This window comes from Amblyomma maculatum, chromosome 3 (assembly GCF_055883805.1).
Source record: "Amblyomma maculatum isolate TAMU_Amacu chromosome 3, ASM5588380v1, whole genome shotgun sequence".
NCBI lineage: Eukaryota > Metazoa > Arthropoda > Arachnida > Ixodida > Ixodidae > Amblyomma > Amblyomma maculatum.
The window spans coordinates 34,958,499-34,979,328 of NC_139346.1; the positions used below are offsets into that span (position 1 = coordinate 34,958,499).

General features: G+C 51.1%; 1 pseudogene; it reads left to right on the plus strand.

Annotated features, from left to right (window-relative positions):
* Positions 1 to 1,263: 1,263 nt before the first annotated feature.
* Positions 1,264 to 19,494, plus strand: LOC146194498 (uncharacterized; annotated as a pseudogene).
* Positions 19,495 to 20,830: the final 1,336 nt, after the last annotated feature.

Below are 20,830 nucleotides of genomic sequence, written 5' to 3' on the forward strand. Positions count from 1 at the left end.
TGTCCACAGAACAAGTGTGGCAGATACAACGCCTTCCCTTTCCTGTGAACCAGTTATTCTAATTAATTTCCCAATTACCTTATTGTTCTAATTATTTTTTTCAGACACATCATTACGTCACCCTCTATCGATTGACACCACTCATTAACCTCTACTACCTCTCAATTACTCACAACTGCAGCGGACAAAATTTTGCGAACACGTTCTGCGGACACGGCCTGCGGACACGGTCTACGGATAGATTATTTATATAGAATCGCCCCCATCAATGTTGGTGGTATAATGCTGCTCATAAATTAGCCGCGTATATCTCAAGAGCTATGAGATTGCAAACAGTAAGGGCCGATGAGTGAGTGGACTCAAATACACTCTGAGTGTGGGCATTATGCTAGGGCAGCCCTCTTTTACATCGATCTTCAGACTACTGAGAATGATTTAGAAATCTGTGAACATAGCGAAGTAATGCTTTTGCATTAATAATTATAGTTGTGCCTCACAATAGCGACCTTTACGAAATCCATGTTGGTTGGGATGAAAGAAGTTATTGGCTGATATAAAGTTTACGACGTGGGAATGAATAATATGTTCCATTAGTTTAGAGCGACGCAAGTGAGAGATATAGGCCAACAGTTACTAGGTGACTGTGGGGGACCTTTTTTCGAGACGGGAATGACCTTGCCTACCTTCAAATCTAAAAACCAAGCCTGATGAAAGGGTCTGTTGGAAAATATGAGATAGGATAATACTTGATATGTGCTTGGTGTTGAGTAATATATTTGCATTAATTCTATCCACACCAGCAGATGAAGTAAGTTTCAGTGATTCAATAAGTTTTATGATTCCGCGGGGTTCAAATATTAGTTCAGGCATTGAAGGGTGATCAAAATTGAAGAGGCTGGCCAGGCGGTATTAGGTTCACACAGCGATTGCCCCTGAACGTCGCATTGTCGACATGCCGTATACCACGCCGCCACTCAGGGATGCGTCGACGTGGCTCCCCGTAGTCGCCGTCGATGTCGGTCCTAATATACGCGCTGACTTTCCACTGCTTCATCCATCGTTCATATGAAGAGCGAACGCTTCTCATCTTCCTTTTATAAGTGACCGAGTAGTGACGCCATCTGTAGCACGGCCGCTACAAGGGATCTACCTTGGCTGGTCTCGACGGAGAGCGAGAAGAGAAGCCCGCTCTCCATCGAGATTGGCCGTAGCGCACAGCGAGCAACTTTGACGTCGCGCATGTCGCATCTGTAGCTACTGCGCATGCCCAACGTGCGCATCAAGACTGTGGAGTCGGTGGCGGCCGATCTGCGGGTGTGCAACTTCGACGTCACGTGCGTCGCACCTGTTGCTCGGCGCATGCGCTGTAGAAACTCCGGCTCCACACGGCGACCTTGGCTTTATATGGCGCAGTGAAACTTTCGCTTCAATAACTGTCTCCACTCAGATCGAGCCTTCCCCGTGCTGTAACTACTTGTTAGGAAGACATGATCACTCATTAATATCTCTTAAAAAATTAGCTGTGGTTTGGTTAAACCTGGCATTACGCGAGAGCAATCTGCATGGCTACACTTAGGTTCGGCTTGAAAGTAAAGGCAATAGCTTGAGCACATAGTAGTTTATTCTATGGTTTCAGCTTTATTTATGCCATACGGCAATCACTTCACGTAACGAGCACCCCTTGCCTTTCGTCGTCGACCATTCTCATCCGAGTGTAGAAGGCTTCTAGTGGTATGACATCGTCTCTACGTCGAACTCCGGGGCACATCGCCATCACAACGTTCGAACGAACCTTCTGTCCTAGTAAGTCGCCGTTTTCGTTGCCTGTATAACTACCGGGTTATCTGTCTTCTTCTCTTTTCGGACAGGCACGGCGAAATGGCGAGACTGTGGCCAATGTAGCTCTCGTCGGGTTTCCAAGATAAGCAAACTGCAACGTGTTTTCTGTGCGCTTGTGTTTGACCGCAGGCACAAGCTAAACCATATCCAACGAGATTCGTCAAGGCCAGGGCACTGTAGCAGCGAAAGTTATGAGTGCGAATGGGACATATTCGCCTACTGCTTCCAGTACTTCGCTACCTAATGTAAACTCCGAACCTTACTCTGGCTTGAACCGGCCAAAGCTGAGCACCAAACGGCCACCCCCTTATGTCACTACAAGGTAGTTGAATTCCGGCTGAGCTTGCCACGCAAGTCGACGGCATCTCCTTTGCGACCGGAACAGCTACCCCCACTCACTCTAAGGGTGTCTGGGAGTGTGCGCACTGTTAAGGGCGCATCGTTAATAATCCTCATAATTATTAACAGTTGACAACAGGCAGGGCGAAATGGTGAGGCTGTGGCCAATTTAGCTCTAGCTAATAATGTCTTCCATTTTTAGGAGCGGGTCAACAACACTCAGTATTGACTGTGACCATGAAGTCCCTTCAGATTCTCTAGGTTCCGTCTGCTTTTGCCACTCGAACAATTGGCGTTGCCCAATAGCAGTGCCTGACTGAAACAGGATCCCTTGCTGGTACATTCTGTCCAGTTCCAGTCCCATTCTTTTGCGTAGTGCACAGGATAGTGAACGGGATTTCAGGAATCTTGGAGTTGCATCTTTCTTCACAGCAAATCTGGCAGGAGGGCCCTTCATCAGTCCTGTTCCCGGCTGGAAGAGGTCTGAACTTTTCTTTCAGCTACTCTGTGACGCGTGAGATTTCCCTGTGTGGGGACAGTATTGAGCCTACATCCTGGTCAGGCAGCAAATGAAAAAAATGAAGCTTTCGGATCACGTATGCACCGCGCAATGAAGGTTCTGGGTACTGCACGACGTACAGTTCAGCAGCAGCTTTGTAGTCCTGGTGCTGCACTGTCATATGAAGCACCCTCTGACAGGTAACTTTCCCAAGCAGCAATGAAGCTCCTTGTTTGTGGTCTTCAGGGCTGGCCACTGCTTGGCATGGCAATGGTACGTTTCTTCAGGAATTATGCAGACTAGCGCCATCCCGTATCAATCTGCATGTCGAGATCCACTGGTCCCCACTTCACCATCTTGTACACCGACTCAACCACAGTACATTCGCTTGTCAATTTGAAAATGTCAAGGACTTCAGTGCTGTTGTGGCCCGGTTCCGCACTTACCGCGTTCGACTGAAACTTAGTTGGCTTTTTCGCTTTTCCTCTGCCGAAACACATTGTGGATAAATGTCATTGCTTGCGGCACTTACGTTTGGTGCGAACAGTTAGGAGCATCATGCGAGCAATCGCAACAGCGAATGCACTTATGTCTTTTACTTGTCGTGCTTCGTTTTCTTCCTGAAAGCTACGACGTTGCCTTGATCGCCATTTCCGAAGCATTCGCACGGCGGAGGCGCTCAGCATTCTGTATCGCCAATTCCGTCGACATAGCGATGTCTACTGCTTTTTGAAGAGTGCGAGGCTTCGTCTTAGCAAGGCGTACGCCCTGAACAATCTTCTCTCGCAGACCGATAACAAATCAGTCCAGCGGGTTACGTTCCAACGCGCTGCCGAAGCAAAAGTTGTCGGCAATTTTGCGAAGTTCTGCCAGGTATTCGCTTACCTTCTCGCCGGTGTTCTGTACTCGGGTTTGGAACCGGTACGGTTCATAGATATGCGACGAGGCCGGATTCAGTGTAATGATGGCGGTGTAATCGTTAGCAGTGTAACGATGGCGTCATAGGGTTTATCCCGCGGCTTTTTCGGCGCCAGTAAGCTTCGAATACGACCATATACCTCCGGGCTGAGGCACGTTATAAGAATTGCGAGCTTGCGTGCGTCGTCAGTGATTCCTTTTGCACCGATTGCAGTTTCTCGGGGTAGTTTGTCCACGTTTCGGCATTCGAACCGAATTATGGCGGTGCCACGAACAATGCACTCACTGTGTTCGCCATGCTACTCACTTGCGCGCCGCTGCGGGCTTCTGCGTCTCACGTAGAGTCGTCGGGTTTACTTGGCGAATGTTGTGCGTATACCCCATCTTCATGCGAGACTCGTCGCTACTTGTCCACTTGGGGTGTACCGGAGTCACCCAACAAGCAGCGAGCAGTACGACTCACATGAACAGCACGAACACGTTTTATTACGACGCCACGTTAGCTTCATTACCCCCCGCCCCACCCCCTCGGCCGGACCAAAGTTCCCAGACGTGTTTCTTACGTCGGCCAGCAAATTTGAAAATGAATGAATTGATATAAGATCCCTTCTCTTCTGGGCTTTCTCGTGTCACAGGCGTATTACTTAAGGGATGTAAAGTCAACATTCCAAGCAGTAGGAGGTGATAGAGTTTGCAAAGTATTCGCCAAGGTCATATGGGGCTAACAAGTGTAAATCAAAGGCCCGTCACTTTGTCTTCTGGCCTGGTATGAACTCTGAAATTAAAACGCTTGCGCACAATTGCGCTACATGTACAAAAGTATACGCACATAGTCAGCCAAAGGGAGCTCTCATAACCCGGCCTGCTCTTGTTCAGACAGTCGGAATGGACCTTTCTTCTTTTGGCGGGAAGGCGCACCTTTGTGTTTATGACACCTTGCCAAACCTCCCAGGGTTAAAAAGTCCGCATAATACTTCAGCCAGAGCCGTCATTGATGTATGCAGTGCTGCTTTTCCTCGTTATGAATTACCCATGGAAGTTATTTCCGACAACGGTCTGCAGTTATTCGAGCAGGGAACTCGCCGACTTTTCTCGCGCCAACGATTTCAAGTGTATTACCTCTAGCCCAGGATTCGCGCGTTCGAATGAGCTAGCCGAAAAGGGTGTGCGACAGGTAAAGGCACTGCTAAATAAACTACCGGAGCAAAACAAGATTTCTGGCTGGACTTTTGGCTTACAGGACCCCTCCTTTGTAGTGTGACGGAAACCGGCAGATATCCTCCAGGGCCGCAGGCTACGGAAAGCACTGCCAGAGTATCGATGTGGACCACCCCGTCCAGTCATCAAGCATAGTCAGCTTCAGACCTTCAGACTTCCGTGCAGCCGCTTGAAGCGTTCAAGGAAGAGACAGTGTACCCAAGGTCTTACCAAGGCATCACGTAGTAGGGGCGGGCCCTTAGGCTCAACCGAAAACACCTGCTGCCAACGGGAGAAGCCTTCCGATGTGGCTTCAGTCATGATGACGGGGAGCCAGAGTGCTCGAGCGCAACTCCGCATGTCAGTACCGTACTAGCCAACAGCACGTCATCAACCCCTCCATACCAAACAGTGTACCACCAAAGCCAGCACCAAGGAGATCCCTGAGGCAGAGAAGACCACCACTAAGACGGGAGTGCGACCAGAATTTGAACAAGCTCAAGTTCGCTATGTTCCTATTTATCTTATATTTCGTTACAAGCTGTCGCATAAAGAAAGCGACAGCTTTCATGACCCACTTGAAAATTACCGCACTACTCAATATTTCCCTCAGAAAAGGCGGTCTCGGCGGCCGCTTTTCGATGCAGGCGAAAAGCTCGGCGTCCGTGTGCTGTACGATGTCAGTGCAAGTTAAAGAACCCCAGGTGGTCGAAACTTCCGGAGTCCTCAACTACGGCGTATCTCGTAGCCTGAGTCGCTTTGGGAAGTTAAACCCAAAACCAAAACCAAACCAAAAACCAAACTAGAATGCATCTTATCGTGCCTAGTTGCAGATGATAAGCAGCGCAAGGGGCGTTGCCCCATTTCACTGTATAAGTGCGAGCGCGCAATAAGGCTTGCGGAGTTTGTGCCGCGACAGGGCTTAAGCTTGTCTCGTCTGTTAACGAAGTCGGCGTGTAGTCACTACAACTAACTTGTCAAAAGTGATTGATGAATGCCTACAATTAATAATAATTGGTTCACAGGAAGGGAAAGGCGCAGTATCTGTCACACTTGTTTCTGTGGACACCTAAACCGCGCCGTAAGGGAAGCGAGCAAGGTGGGGAATGGAAGTGGATAGAGAGAAAGGAGTGCCGTAGTGGAGGGCTAGGGAGTAATTTCGACTACCTGGGGATCTTTAATGTGCGCTGACATCGCACAGCATACGGACATCTCCGTTTCGCCTCCATCGAAACGCAGCCGCCATGGTCGGGTTCGAGCCCGGGTACTCCAAGCAGAACTCCAGGACAACCGAAACCCTCCTATCGAGAACTTCAGAAGACTCGGCAACACCACTGCCATGCTGATCACCCTCTCTCAACCTAAGGTCCCTGCATGGATCTATTTTTGTAGCAGAGAACACTGCTGTACCATCTTCAAAAACAAATATGAGGTATGCTACCGCTGCGCAGAGCTCGGCCACCGATCCGACGTATGCGTGAGCACAATTACCAAATGCCGAGGCTGTGGGCTTCCCAACCCGGACAGCGATCACTCCTGTACGCCGACCTGCCGTCTCTGCGGGAAAGAACACCTCACGGGCGACAGGCGATGCAAAGAAATATTTCGCACTCCCTACGCCGTCAAGCGCCGTCAGTGGGAAAATCGCAGACAGGCTGAAGCTGCTAAGCAACAAGAACAAGCCTCCTCACGCCGGGTAATTTTACAACACGCCAGCCGCTGGGACCGCCAACGTTCCGGCAGCAATCAACACAGTCTCAGGGACCGCTCGGACTCCTTCCCACCCCTCGGGCCAACTGCCTCAAGGCTATCATCTTGGACGCCGTCCAGAACGCGGCCAGGTACGCCTACAGTCGTCCAGCAGCAGCAGCAGCAGCAGCAACCTCCTCCACCGGGGCAGCTCCAGGGCCCGGCTCCGCCAAGACCGCCACCGGCTCCACCTCGAGCGGTGAGTACGCTAGAAGAGACTCCCACTTCTCACGCACTCGAAGAAGCCATTACACACCTCACGGCCGTCGTAACACAACTGGTTCATAGAGTCGAAACTATCGAAAAACGCTTAGACGCTGCTCCTCCTACTTCCCCCGCACCAGCTGGCACTGCCCACAAACGTAAGGCTCTTGCCGCAAGCGATACGCAAACGGAAGACATACACGCACAGATAGCGCGCCTCGAAGCACAGGGCGTCTTCTTTCAAGGCCGTATTCAATCGCTGGAGGAACATAATGAGAACTCCTTTCTCACCCTCAGCTTTCAGTTTGCTCTACAGCCAGAATCTTTTGGTAAGGCAATCGACTCCCCCTGCAAACATGAAGGCATGACCCCGCTCCCGGTTCAGACGCCCAAATCAGCCAACGAACTCCACTCCGAACTTCTCACCACCTAATCATGGCGGCTCGCTCGGGTAACACTACCATCTGGCAATGGAACTGCAAGGGGTTCGCGCGCAAGAGCGCGGTCCTTCAGCAGTTCCTTACCGCGAGCGACACCCCAGAAATCTTTGCCCTTCAAGAAGCAGGGAAACATGGGAAATTGGCTGGATACCGGACATACACATCGGGAAGCGCATACTCTCAGGTGGCTACTCTAGTTAGGCGAAACCTTACGGTTATCTTACATGAGCTAGACTCCATTTTCCCAGACCATATCCTTCTCGAAATTCTCCCCCGGCCATCTCGTGCAATCAGGCAATGCCTTTTCGTGCTCAATGTCTATAGCCCACCCCCAACACGCAAGGCCGTCTTCGGGCCACTTTTCCTCCGAGTACAGCAGCTAGCGCGAGGGCAACCTCTAATTATTCTCAGTGATTTCAACGCTCCGCATCAAGCATGGGGCTACCACTACGACACGCTTAAAGGCCGATTGCTTTGGGACGATTGGCACACTCTCCATCTGAACTTCTTAACGGATATCACCCAACCCACTCGGAGAGGAACGGGCGTCTCGCGGGACACAACCCCGGATCTCGCCTTTACGGGACCGGGGATTGCAGCTACCTGGTGCAATACTCCGGAAACATTCGGAAGCGACCACTTCGTTCTGGAGATTGTCATTCAGGAGCCTACTCGACAAAGTACGCGACCAGCTAAAGTGGTCAACTGGGACTGCTTTCGCGCCAAGCGAAAAGAGCAAGGCTCTTCCCAACCTATCACAGACGTCGCCGCTTGGTCAGCCGACATCCTCAAACACGTTGAAGATGTCACTGCTGAAGTTGCTGTGGAAGACTCCGTACCAAACTGCGACCGATATTATGCCCTACTGTGGGGCCGCAAGCGCAAGCTGGAGGCCCTGATGCAAACTCGCAAGTGGGATCGGAATCTTCGACGACGGCTCGCCCGAGTCCATACAAACATCGAAAACTATGCTGTAGAGCTTACACGCCGAAACTGGCACAATATATGTGACCAGATGGATAAGGCTTCTAACAATAGAAGCACCTAGAAAATGCTCCGTTGCCTCCTCGACCCTGAATGGAGCAAGTTCCAAGCTCGCCAGCAGCTCCAGCGTATCTTCCACCAATTTCCGGGCACCTCAGACGCCCTCTGTCACGAAATCGGCGCCCATTTTCATCAAGCCGGTACGGCGCGAGGCCCGCACGGCGTCGCGTGGAAGGCATGGAGAGAAAAGCCCCCTTCCCCGCGCGGGAGAGCGCGTAGCTTTGTACGCGTTGCCGTGACCCTCTTTCCCATTGCCCGGGGAGGACGGTGGTTCATCGGCCTGGAATGTGCCAGGCCTTTCGAGAAATTTCTATGGGACCTGGCCAATGACGACGCGCAGCTCGACTGGAGGAGAAGAGGGAGCTATAACCAGCGAAGCTATGTGTGTGTGCGCGCTAGCTTTGACGCGTGCTAACAAACAGACGCGGCGCGCCCTATTTAAAGAGACCGCGCCGCTTGATGAGTCAGTCAGTCAGTCAGTCAGTCAGTCAGTTCGTCCGTGTTTTGCGACGTATTCGCCTGTGCTTCGGCTGGACTCCCGGGGATCACCCGCTGCTGGCAAGCCCACGGACTTTCAAGGGAGCGGCGCTCGTCTCGTATGGCGGCCACATCGTGACTCTTGAGGCGTCGGACTGCAACAGTGCCCGGTGAACAATTTGGTGTTTGTTTATGTACTCTCTCGTGTTTCATCTGTTGTAAAGCCTCTACGTTATTGGATACCTGTGTAATTGCATGCTTAGAGTTTGTATTCTGTGAACCTCTCGTCTATGTATTTCAAGTGATCTTGTGTATTCCTTTGTATCGTCTCTTGCTGTGCATAAATTGTGTTTTGTTTGTTACTTCTGACTCCGATCCTTTCTCTGGTTTGAACCGGCGACCGCTGGGCACCAAACGACCACCCCCTTCTGTCACCACAAGGTAGTTGAATTCCGGCTGAGCTTGCCACGCAGGTCGAGGGCATCTCCTTTGCGACCGGAACAGCTACCCCCACTCACTCAAAGGGTGTCTGGGAGTGTGCGCACCGTTAAGGGCGCATCGTTAATAACATCCCCTAATTATTAACGGGTGACACCCTCAAACAGGAGCTAGTAGACACCTAGATCCGCCCAGAACCGGTGAAATCGTTTTCTTCTTATCAAGGGAAGAAAAACGTCCGTTTAGACGCTCCCATCACTTTACCGGAGGTACGAGCAGAGCTCAATCGTCTCAAGACAAACTCAGCTGCAGGCCCGGACCGGATATCTAACCGTATGCTTCGAAAACTCGACGACGCCTCGATTCATGCTCTCACAGATTTTCTGAAAAAATGCTGGAAGCCGGGAGCCATCCCGCAAGAGTAGAAATGCGCCAACCTCGTGCTCATCTCCAAGCCGGGCAAACCACCTACTCTCTGGAACCTCCTACCCATGCCTCGCACGTCCTGCGTGGGAAAACATTGGAGCATGTAATTCAGACCTGTCTTCTTCGTTACCTAGAAGAACATCACCTACTTCCAGGCGCGATGTTTGGTTTTCGACCACACCTTGCGGCCCCAGACATCATGCACTTGCTCAAACATCAGGTGCTGACACATAACACTTTGGACACCAAAGTCATAGACACACATAGCACTTTGGACACCAAAGTCATAGTTGGTCTAGATGTCGCGAAGGCCTTTGACAATGTCCGGCACGAAGCCATTCTGCAGAACCTCCAGAGCCTAGGGGTGGGACAACGAACGTATGCTATATACGCGACTTTCTCACGAACCGCAGAGTGCAACTTGACACCGGCTCAGGAGATCCTTCCACCATCTCTTCTCCTGGAAGCCGGGGTACACCCCAAGGCTCAGTGCTTTCACCACTCTTGTTCAATATTGCGCTTCTTGGCCTGCCCAATCTTTTGGCAGATATCCCCCACTTGCACCACAGCCTATACGCCGACGACCTCACTGTGGATTACGCACGGCAGTAACGGCCAATCGAGGAGCCATCGATCTTGATACCTACCTGGCCACAGTCGGCTTATCCTGCTCGGCCGCCAAGTCTGAATACATCATTGTCCCAACCCAGGGAAGACGCCCCAGATCGCCTCCGGCATCCTTCAATCTGCAAGTACAGGGCACTACCATACCCCGTACCGACCGAATCCGTATCCTGGGCCTTCATCTACAAGATAATGGAGGAAACGCCACTACTCTTCAGTGAATAGATCAATCTGTAATCCAGATCAGCCGCCTGCTCAAGAGAGTCGCCAACAAGCATAAGGGCATGCGCGAATCTAATCTTTAGCGCCTCGTACAAGCCTTCGTTTGTACGCGCATTGCCTACGTTGCCCCTTACCTTCGCCTCACGCGAACAGATCGGGAACAACTGGATGCATCACTGCGCAAGGCATACAAGATAGGGTCTACCCATGCCCACTTCCACCACCAAACTGATGGCCCTCGGGATCTCCAACACAGTCGACGAGCTGATTGAAGCGACTCTAACTTCCCAATATGAGCGCCTCTCGCTGACACATGCGGGCCGTGCAGTACTGAGCCAGGTAGGAATCACTCCTCTGAGGACGACTTCTACGTATATGGACCTCACGCCTGAGCAGAGACACAGTCTTCGTATACCTTTGCTTCTCAAACGTATGCATCCAGAGTATCATACAGAGCGCAGAGCCGACCGAGCCCGGCAACTCCACAAACGTTTTACCAGTGGCCCCGACGTTGCGTACACAGATGCCTCCCACCACCCTCGCCGCCCCGCTATGGTTGCGGTTGCATTGGCACCGCGCCGAAATTGGCACAACGCCTGCAGCATCCTCAACGCTGCAGCAGTTACCACCACGGAAGAGGTTGCCATCGCGTTAGCTCTGACCGACCCCTCCACCAAAGTAGTCGTTAGCGATTCCCAACAGGCAATTCGCAACTTTGATGCAGGTCGTGTATCCCGACAGGCGCATACTATCCTCTGATTTCTGCCCTTATCGTCTACACCTCGTCTTCTCATATGGGCCCCAGCCCATGAGGCGCTCAGCGGGAACGCACAGGCGCATGCTCTAGCCCGAGACCTCAGCTACCGGGCGGAGCACCCTCCTCAGCCTGCCGCTTCCTCTGACACTCCCCAAGGCACTCATTCACGCCTTGTTACATACACGGGCATCCTCCAGCATTATTGGCTCGAACAGTGTCTATACCCCCCTGCACACCGGGAACTATCCCGGTGCGAGGCCGTCCATTGGCGCAAAATACAAACAGGAACCTTTCCCAACCCATGGCTAGATAGCAAAATTTTCCCAAATCTTATTGCACCTAGCTGCAAACACTGCTCACAAGCGGCCACATTCATTCACATGGTGTGGACATGTACACGACACAACGCAGACAATACAGCTACAGTGGATGCGTGGGAGTCCCTCCTGCATACCACCGAGCTCGCTCAACAGCGCCAGCTCATTTTGCGCACATTGGAGGCCGCAGAGTCCCAATGGATCCCTGTTGACCTCCTCTAAGCAGCGCAATCAGTCTTTCGGCTGGTTCCCCTTGTTTGGGAGTAAATAAAGAGTTTATCATCACCATCATCCGGCACAGTAGTCGGGCGCCTTACCACTGCACCACCCCGGCGGGGCCTACAATTAGTCCAGTGAAATTATTTCGTTCACAAGCTTTAATCACAAATTAACTGCAGTTACGAGCGTAATTAGTATAGCGTTCGGTTAGTCATGTGGTCATGAAAGAGTTCACCATAGCACACTATACTAAGCGACACTGTCGCTAGGGGAGCGAACTTCTAGTGTAACCTGTAATGAGCTGGTAGGTGAGGTTGACGGAACGAGACGTTTTCTGGGTTTCTACCTAAAGTAGTAGAGACGTGACTCTAGAAAACCGGTAATGTGTGGTTCCCAGTTCTGACGCGCACATCAAGACGCAACGAAGCCATATGAAGCTTTGCAGATGCGGCCAAGAGCTGTTTCTTGCCAGCGCGTCACACTACACGAGACTGAAATCGCGCTACCCGCTTGACTCCTCGTACTTGTTTACATTGTACCGCAGCATTTATACGCATGCTCATTACGACAGTTTTCATCCGTTCCCTAATAGCTCCAAGCGCTTCCAATTTCCGCATATTTCAATAAGGCTTTCTAAGTTGCTGATTAGCGGTTTCGAATCTACATAGTCTGTATGGACTCAAGAAAGTGAGCCCAAGCCATGCACCACATGACTATCACTAGCTACAAGCGACAGGTGAATTAAAGGTTAAAGTTTTACTGCGCCAAATAGAAGCACAACTTCATTAAAAAGCGTCGTCGTGGGTTTGAATACGCAGTCGTAGGAAGAGGTAAAAAGCGGTGTGGCGATGATCCTCAAGACGTGGTCGTAAAGCGCTCATATAACGCAATGGTGAGGTTTAACAGAAAACGTGGATATAGCACAAAAAAAAACGTTGATATGAAGAAAAGCTCTATATAAAGAGAACTGCATAAATGACACCACTCCTTTCTTGTGGCTCAGTGTGGCGCTTTGTCTTACAACGCCAACGATGACAGTACCACAATGCGGCATTTGTTGAAGACGACGCATAGCGTAAACAGTCACGTCTACCATCGCCATTTATTCGCCGTTAACGGCCTCTGGGTCCCGAAGGTCGACTGTGTAGCAGCGTATCCACATGCGTGCAAATGGCAGACTCCACGGCCTTCCGAGGGAACGCCAAACCTATTCTTGTCACAGGTTAAACCCAATCTTCCTATTCGTTAATAATATTTTCCCACTTTGCTGTTCCCAACAACTCTGTACCTACAGTAAAAATAACAAAGAACGAGACAAAATATTTATCACTGTTGGGCTAGTTGGTAAAAATAGACCAAATCAAGGTACCATAGCATTAACGCATGCCGTGAAGAGAGTTCTTGGAGCGGTAGTTTTGTGGCGCGCAAGTTGGCCGATCGCAACGCGCATCACGCTCACCTCTCAAGTCTTACAGTTCGCAGCAGTTGTACCACGAATGAAATATGGTTTTCCTCCTTGGTCGTCTTGACACCGACTTTGTGTTATCCGAATCTAAGAGATGACGAAGAAGTCGCCACGTCCGCACGGTACTTACATTCGTATCCATCTAATCGCAGATGGTCTGCCAATTTAGCTTGGTGAAAGCGATTTCGTTCACTTCAATTTCTCTTTTTATAGCAGTTATCTATTTCCTGATATTCTAGTTCCATCTCCTCGAAGTCGGTCCTCCAACTCTTTTTCCTCCAGAAATTCTCAGGCCGATATTACTGACCTGCGTGGATAAGCTTACGAAGAACGTCGTTCAGACGCGCCTCAATAACTATAGTGCATAACGGAGTGTATCCGGACACCATGACCAACCGGTCATGATGTCCGGGTACAGTCCATTATCCTGTCTGCGTGCGACATGCCGCTGCAGCTCAAGGACCAAATCATAGACAAGAAACCCGAGACACGAAAGTGATTATGGGGTTATATGTGGCAAAGGCATCTGACAACGTGAGGCACGTCTTGATGTCTGAGAATCTGAACTCCTTAATGTCGGGAAAAGAGTATACAATTACAATAACGATTTTATTACGATCAAGAAAGCCACTATCAAGGTAGGCGAAGACTCGATCTAGGACATTGAACTGAGTAACAGGAGGACGTCTCGGGGCTCCCTCTTCGAGATGCAGATGGGACTCCTCGAACAGTTAACGGATATTGAGAATCTAAACCAAACCATATATGCAGATTATTAAATACTATGGATAAACAAGGGGAGCGACGGGAAAATTGAAAGCTCTCTACAAAACTCAATTGACATCATTGAAGGTTACCTGAAAGCAGAAGGACTTAATATTCGACCGAAAAGTCGGAAGCCATGTTCCTCGTGCCCCCTGGAAAACGACGGCTTCACCAAAAGCGCGAGGCAGACATCTCCATGTCCGTAAACGGCAGAGAGATCCTTGTGGTCGATGGTATCCGCATCCTAGGGCTAAGAATTCAGGCTAATCGTAACAATCATGAAACGCAGGTTAGAAGCCAGTGCAAATCAGATGTGTCGTTCTATAAGGCAAATAGCGAGAGGACACGCTGGGATGGATGAGGGGAAGCTCTTTAGACTCGCTCGAGTATTCATACTCAGTAGGATAGTCTATCCTACCTCAATCACACCGGAGTAGAACGGAACAGGTTTCAAATTATTGTCAGGAAAAATGTCAAGGTGGCGCTTGGACTTCCCCCGAGCACATTTACTGACAGACTTAAAAAGCTAGGAGTCTTGAACACTTTCGCGAGCTTGATTGAGGCTGCCGTTTTTTTTTTTTGGCGCATCGGAGCCAGAATTGTTTATGCGCCATAAAACCCCATACATAGCTGTCATTACCGCTTAGCATCAAATACTACTCGGATATAAAAGGAGGAAAATTTTAGAGAAATTGGGCTACGAGCCCAAGCAGGAGCAGGTGCGCTCAAAAGATACCGCGTCAAATCAGGAAAAATGCTAAAATATTTCCGCTTTCTGCCTTTCACGAAAGGGGACTTAAAGACAGGGCAGAGGCATTAAAATCGAGGTATCCTGGTCGGCAGGGCGTCCTATGTACGGACGCTGAGAAAGTGGCCATAGCCTTGGCAGTCAAACAAGGTGGGGTCAACGTGGTCACCCGCGACTCAAAAAAAGCTGCAGGAAATTATGAATCGAGGATGGTGATGGAGGCTGTCATCCGTATATTAAACAGGAAAAGAGTACTCAAAGAACTGGCTTGGCGCGTTTGGGCACCAGCTCACCAAGGACTTAGAGGAAAGGAGAAGGCTAATTCGGTCGCCCAAAGTCTCGCTTACCCTCAAAGTTAAAAGTGTTGTAAAGTTACCCTCACGCCGGGTAACTTTACAACACGCCAGCCGCTGGGACTGTCAACATTCCGGCAGCAATCAGCGCAGTCACAAGGATCGGTTGGACTTCTTCCCACCCCTCGGGCCCAATTCATCCAGACGATCATCTCGGACGCCGTCCAGAACGCGGCCAGGCATGCCTGTAGTCGTCCAGCGGCGGTGGCGGCGGCGGCAGCAGCAAGCAAGAGATTCTAGCTGTAGAGCAAACTGAGAGCTGAGGCTGTGAAAGGAGTTCTTGCTGCTGCTTGCTGCTAACGCCGCCCCCGCAAGCGGCGGCAAGCGGCAGCAAGCGGCGGCAAGCAGCGGCGCCGGCAGCGGCAGCTCGGCGGCGGCAGCCTGCTTCTCCGGGGCAGCTCCAGGGTCCGGCTCCGCCAGGACCGCCATCGGCTCCACCTCAGACGGTGAGTACGCTAGGAGGGACTCCCGCTTCTCACGCACTCGAGCAAGCCATTACACGCCTTACGGCCGTCGTAGCACAACTGGCCCATGCATAGAGTCGAAACTGTCGAGAAACACCTAGACGCTCCTCCTCCTACATCCCCCACGTCAACTGGCACTACTCACAAACGTAAGGCTCTTGCCGCGAGTGATACGCAAACGGAAGACACGCACAGATCGCGCGCCTCGAAGCACGGGGCGAATTATTTCAAGGCCGTATCCAATCGCTGGAGGAACATATTGAGAACTCCGTTCGCACCCTCAGCTCTCAGTTTGCCCTACAGTTAGAATCTCTTGATAAAGTAATCGATTTCCTCTGCAAACATGAAGGCATGACCCCACTCCCGGTTCAGATGCCAAATATCACAGCGACCTCCCCTCCCGACTTCTTCCAACCTAATCATGGCGGCTCACTCGGGTAAAACTACCATCTGGCAACGTAACTGCAGGAGGTTCGGTTGCAAGAGTGCGGTACTTCAGCAGTTCCTTACCGCGAGCGACCTCCCGGAAATATTTGCCCGGCAAGAAGCAGCGAAACACGAGAAATTGGCTGGATATCGGACTTGCACATCGGAAAGAGCAAACTCCAGGGTGGCTACTCTGGTTAAGCGAAACCTTATGGCTATCTTGCATGAGCTAGACTAGACCATAACCTTCTCAAAATTCCCCCGGACCCTCTCTTGGGACCAGGCAATTAATATGCCTTTTCGTGCTCAACGTCTACAGCCCACCCCGATCAAAAAAGGCCGTTTTCGGGCCACATTTCCTCCGAGTAAAGCAGCTAGCGCGAGGGCAGCCTCTAATTATTGTGGGTGATTTCAACGCTCCGCATCAAGCATGTGGTTACCGCTACTATACACACAAACGCCCAGTGCTTTGAGATAATTGGCACATGCTCCATCTGATCCTCTTAACGGATATCACCCAACCTACTCGGAAAGGAAGAGGAGTCTCTCGGGACACAACCCCGGATCTCATCTTTACAGGACCGGGGATCGCAGCTACCTGGTGCAATACTCGGGAGACATTCGGTAGCGACCACTACGTTCTAGAAACTGTCATGAAGGAGCCTACTCGACAACGTACGCAACCAGCTAAAATGGTCAACTGGGACTGCTTTCGCGCCAAGCGCAAAGAGTAAGGCTCTTCCCAAGCTATCACAGACATCGCCGCTTGGTCAAACGACATCCTCAAACAAGTTGCAGATGTCACTGCTGAAGTAGCTGTGGAGGACTCCATACCAAACTGCGACAGGTATTATGCCCAACTGTGAGACCGCAAGCGCAAGCTGGAGGCCTTAATGCAAACTCGCAAGTGGGATCGGGATCTTCGATGACGGCTCGCCCGAGTGCATACTAACATCGAGAACTATGCCGTAGAGCTTACACGCCAGAACTGGCACAATATATGTGACCAGATAGACAAGGCTCCTAACACCAGAAGCACCTAGCAACTACTCTGTCACCTCCTGAACCCTGAAGGGAGAAAGTTCCAAGCTCGCCAGCAGCTCTAGCTTATCTTCCACCAATTTCCCAGCACCTCAGACGCCCTCAAACAAGAGCTAGTAGACACATTTGCCCGGGACCAGTGATACCTCGCTCTCCTTATCAGAAGGAAAATGTCCGTTTAGATGCTTCCATCACCTTACCGGAGGTACGAGCCGAGCTCAATCGTCACAAGACAAACTCAACTGCAGGGCCGGACCGGATATCTAACCGTATGCTTCGGAACCTCGACGACGCCTCGATTCATGCTCTCACAGACTTTCTGCAAAATGCTGGAAGCTGGGAGCCATCTCTCAAGAGTGAAAATGCGCCAACCTCGTTCTCATCCTCAAGCCTGGCAAACCACCTACTCTCTCGAACATCCGCCCCATTTCTCTCACGTCCTGCGTAAGAAAGCTATTGGAGCATGTAATTCAGACCCGTCTTCTTCGTTACCTAAAAGAACATCACCTACTCTCAGACATGATGTTTGGTTTTCGACCGCACTTTGCGGCCCCAGACATCATGCTCTTGCTCAAGCATCGGGTGCTAACACACAGCACTTTCGACGCCAAAGTCATAGTTGGTCTACACGTCGCCAAGCCAAGACAATGTACGGCACGAAGCCAATATGCAGAACCTCCAGAACCTGGGCGTGGGACAGCGGACGTGTGCACATATACGCGACTTTCTCACGAACCGCGCAGTGCAACTTGACACCGGGCCAGGAGATTATTCCACTATCTCTCCTGGGAGCCGGGATACACACAAAGGCTCGGTGCTTTCCCCACTCCTGGTCAGAATTGCGCTGCTTGACCTACCCAAGCTTTTGGCAAACATCCCCCACTTGCACCACAGTCTCTACACCGACGACCTCACTCTGTGGATTACACCCGGCAGTGACGGCCAGATCGAGGAGAGATTGCAGACAGCCATCAATCGCGTTGGTACCTACCTGGCCACATTCGGCATGTCCTGCTCGGCCACCAAGTCTGAATACATTATTGTCCCGACCCCGGGTAGACGCCCCAGATTACCTCCGGCATCCTTCAATCTGCAAGTATAGGGCATCCTCATACCCCGTACCGACCGAATCCGCATCCTGGGCCTTCATATACAAGATAATGAAGGAAACGCCACTACTCTTCAGCGAATTGATCAATCTGTAATCCAGATCAGCCGCCTGCTCAAGAGAGTCACCAGCAAGCATAAGGGCATGTGCGAATCCAACCTTTTGCGCCTCGTACAAGCCTTCCTTTGTACGCGAATTGCCTACGTCGCTCCTTAACTTCGCCTCACGCGAACAGATCGAGAGCGACTGGATGCATTACTACGCAAGGCATACAAAACAGCATTGGGTCTATCTACTTCCACCACCAAACTGATGACCCTCTGGACCTCCAACACAGTCGACGAGCTGATTGAAGCGACTCTAACTTCCCAATGTGATCGCCTCTCGCTGGCACATGCGGGCCGCGCAGTGCTACGCCAGGTAGGAATCGCCCCTCTGAGGGCGACTTCTACGTATATGAATCTCACGCCTGAGCAGAGACTCGAGTCTTCGTATACCTCCGCTTCCCAAGCGTATGCACTCAGAGTATCATACAGACCACAGAGCCGACCAAGCCCGCCAACTCCACAAACGTTTTGCCGGTTGTCCCGACGTTATAGAAACAGATGCCTTCCACCACCCATTTCGCCCCGCTGTTGCGGTTGCATTTGCATCGCACCGAAACTGACACAATGCCTGCAGCATCCTCGGCGCTGCAACTGTTACCACTGTAGAAGAGGTTGCCATCGCGGTAGCTCCGACCGACCCCTTCACCAAAGTAGTCGTTAGCGATTCTCAACAAGCAATTCGTAACTTCGATGAAGGTCGTGTATCCCGACAGGCACATACTATCCTCCGATTTCTCCCCTTACCGTCTACACCTCGTCTTCTCATATGGGCCCCGCCCATGAGGCGCTCAGCGAGAACGCACAGGCGCATGCTCTAGCCCGAGAACTCAACTACCAGACGGAGCGCCCTCCTCTGCCTGCCGCTTCCGCTGACAGCCCCCCAAGGTACTAATTTTCGCCTTGTTACGTACACGGACATCGTCTAACACTGTCGGTTCTAACGATGTCTATACCCCACCACACCGGGAACTATCCCGGCGCGAGGCCGTCCATTGGCGCAAAATACAAACGGGAACTTTTCCAAGCCCATGGCTAATAACAAACTTTTCCCAAATCTTATTGCATCTACGTGCCAACATTGCTCACAACCGGCCACATTCATTCCCATGATGTGGACATGTACACAACACAGACAATTCAGCTACAATGGATGCGTGGGAGTCCCTCCTGCGTACCACCGAGCTCGCCGAAGAGCGCCAGGTCATTCTGCGCGCATTGGAGGCCGCAGAGTCCCAAGGGATCCCTGCTGACCTCCTCTATAAGCAGTGCAACCAGTCCTTCGGCTGGTTCCCCTATTTTTGGGAGTAAATAAAGAGCTTATCATCATCATCATCATCCCGTTCGCCTCCTCTTTTTAAGCCCTTTCGCTCCATTGTTGTGCCTCCTTTTCACTGGTTGACCGGTTTCCACGACCATCGGCTGCCTTTGTTGGCTCCCCCGCGGCTTTTGCCCTTTCGTCCTTTCACAGGTCGGGGCTAGTCGGTGGCTTTCCATATATGGGGATTTTCTTCCCGTGATACCAAATATGGGAATGCTTAGAGTTGGGCCACTCGATGCCGGTATGGCGCGGCCAGCAGTGTACATGAGTCACTGACCGGCGTCCGCGGCCTCGTGCACGTGCACGAGCTGTCACATCAGCTCCTTCCAAATGTTCGCCGAACATCCGGAGTTCATCGTGCATTAGAATCTCATCGTACATTCACATGCACGCACACACACTCACAACTTTTCGGGTATGATATTACGAATGTCACTGTTTTCTTCGTCATGAGCACTGAGCCAGGGCATAATTTCAAAAGTATTCTTCACTGCAAATACTATTCGATATCACAATGAGACAATAATGAAGGCTATATACAAAAACTTCGGGAACGAACAAAGAAAAATCTAACTAAAATCAATGCAAGCGTTAGGTACAAAGCATTTTTTTTCTTCACGACAGAGCTTAGCTGCTTGATCCTTTTTAACTGTTAGCCAGAGACTTTGCGCCAACCACTCGGTTACGGAGGTGGTACCTAGAACGCCTAGCAGCTGGAAGGAGAAGCAGCGGGAACCGGGCCAGCTGGCATTGATGCTGCAATGTTATCTGTGTTATATAGTTTCGGCCAATTGCAATGCCTCCCCCTCGAGGAGGGCGCCGCCGAGCTGCGATTGGAGAAAGTTTTCCAGTTAATCACAGGGACTAAAGTTTTCACGCCGGCTGCTCTTTCCCCTGTACTCTAATGCAGGGTTGTTAATAATGGCAGGGACTGTGTGCTGGTCGTTCTCCCCCTCTTGTTTCTATGAGGCAACTGTGTCGGCTAGAGACGAGTATATAGGCTGCTGCTTGCTTTAGTCGGTTAGCATGAAATACAGCCGTCGATGCCCCATGCGATCTCCAGAATCCCGAAATTGACTGCCGAGAGCTGCTCTATTATGCGGTAGGCTCCTTTCCAATTAGGGGTCAACTTACGGGCGAGTCCTTCCTTTACCTGCACGCAGTATAGGTATGCGCGGTCTCCCAACCTGAATGGACCTGCCCTAGCTCTAGTGTCGTACTGCCTTTTCCTCCTGTCGGCTGCTTCCCGTAATGATTTAGCTGTCACGTCATGGGCCACCAGCAATCTAGATGTCAGTTCTGCTCGATAATCCTCCAGCGACCCGT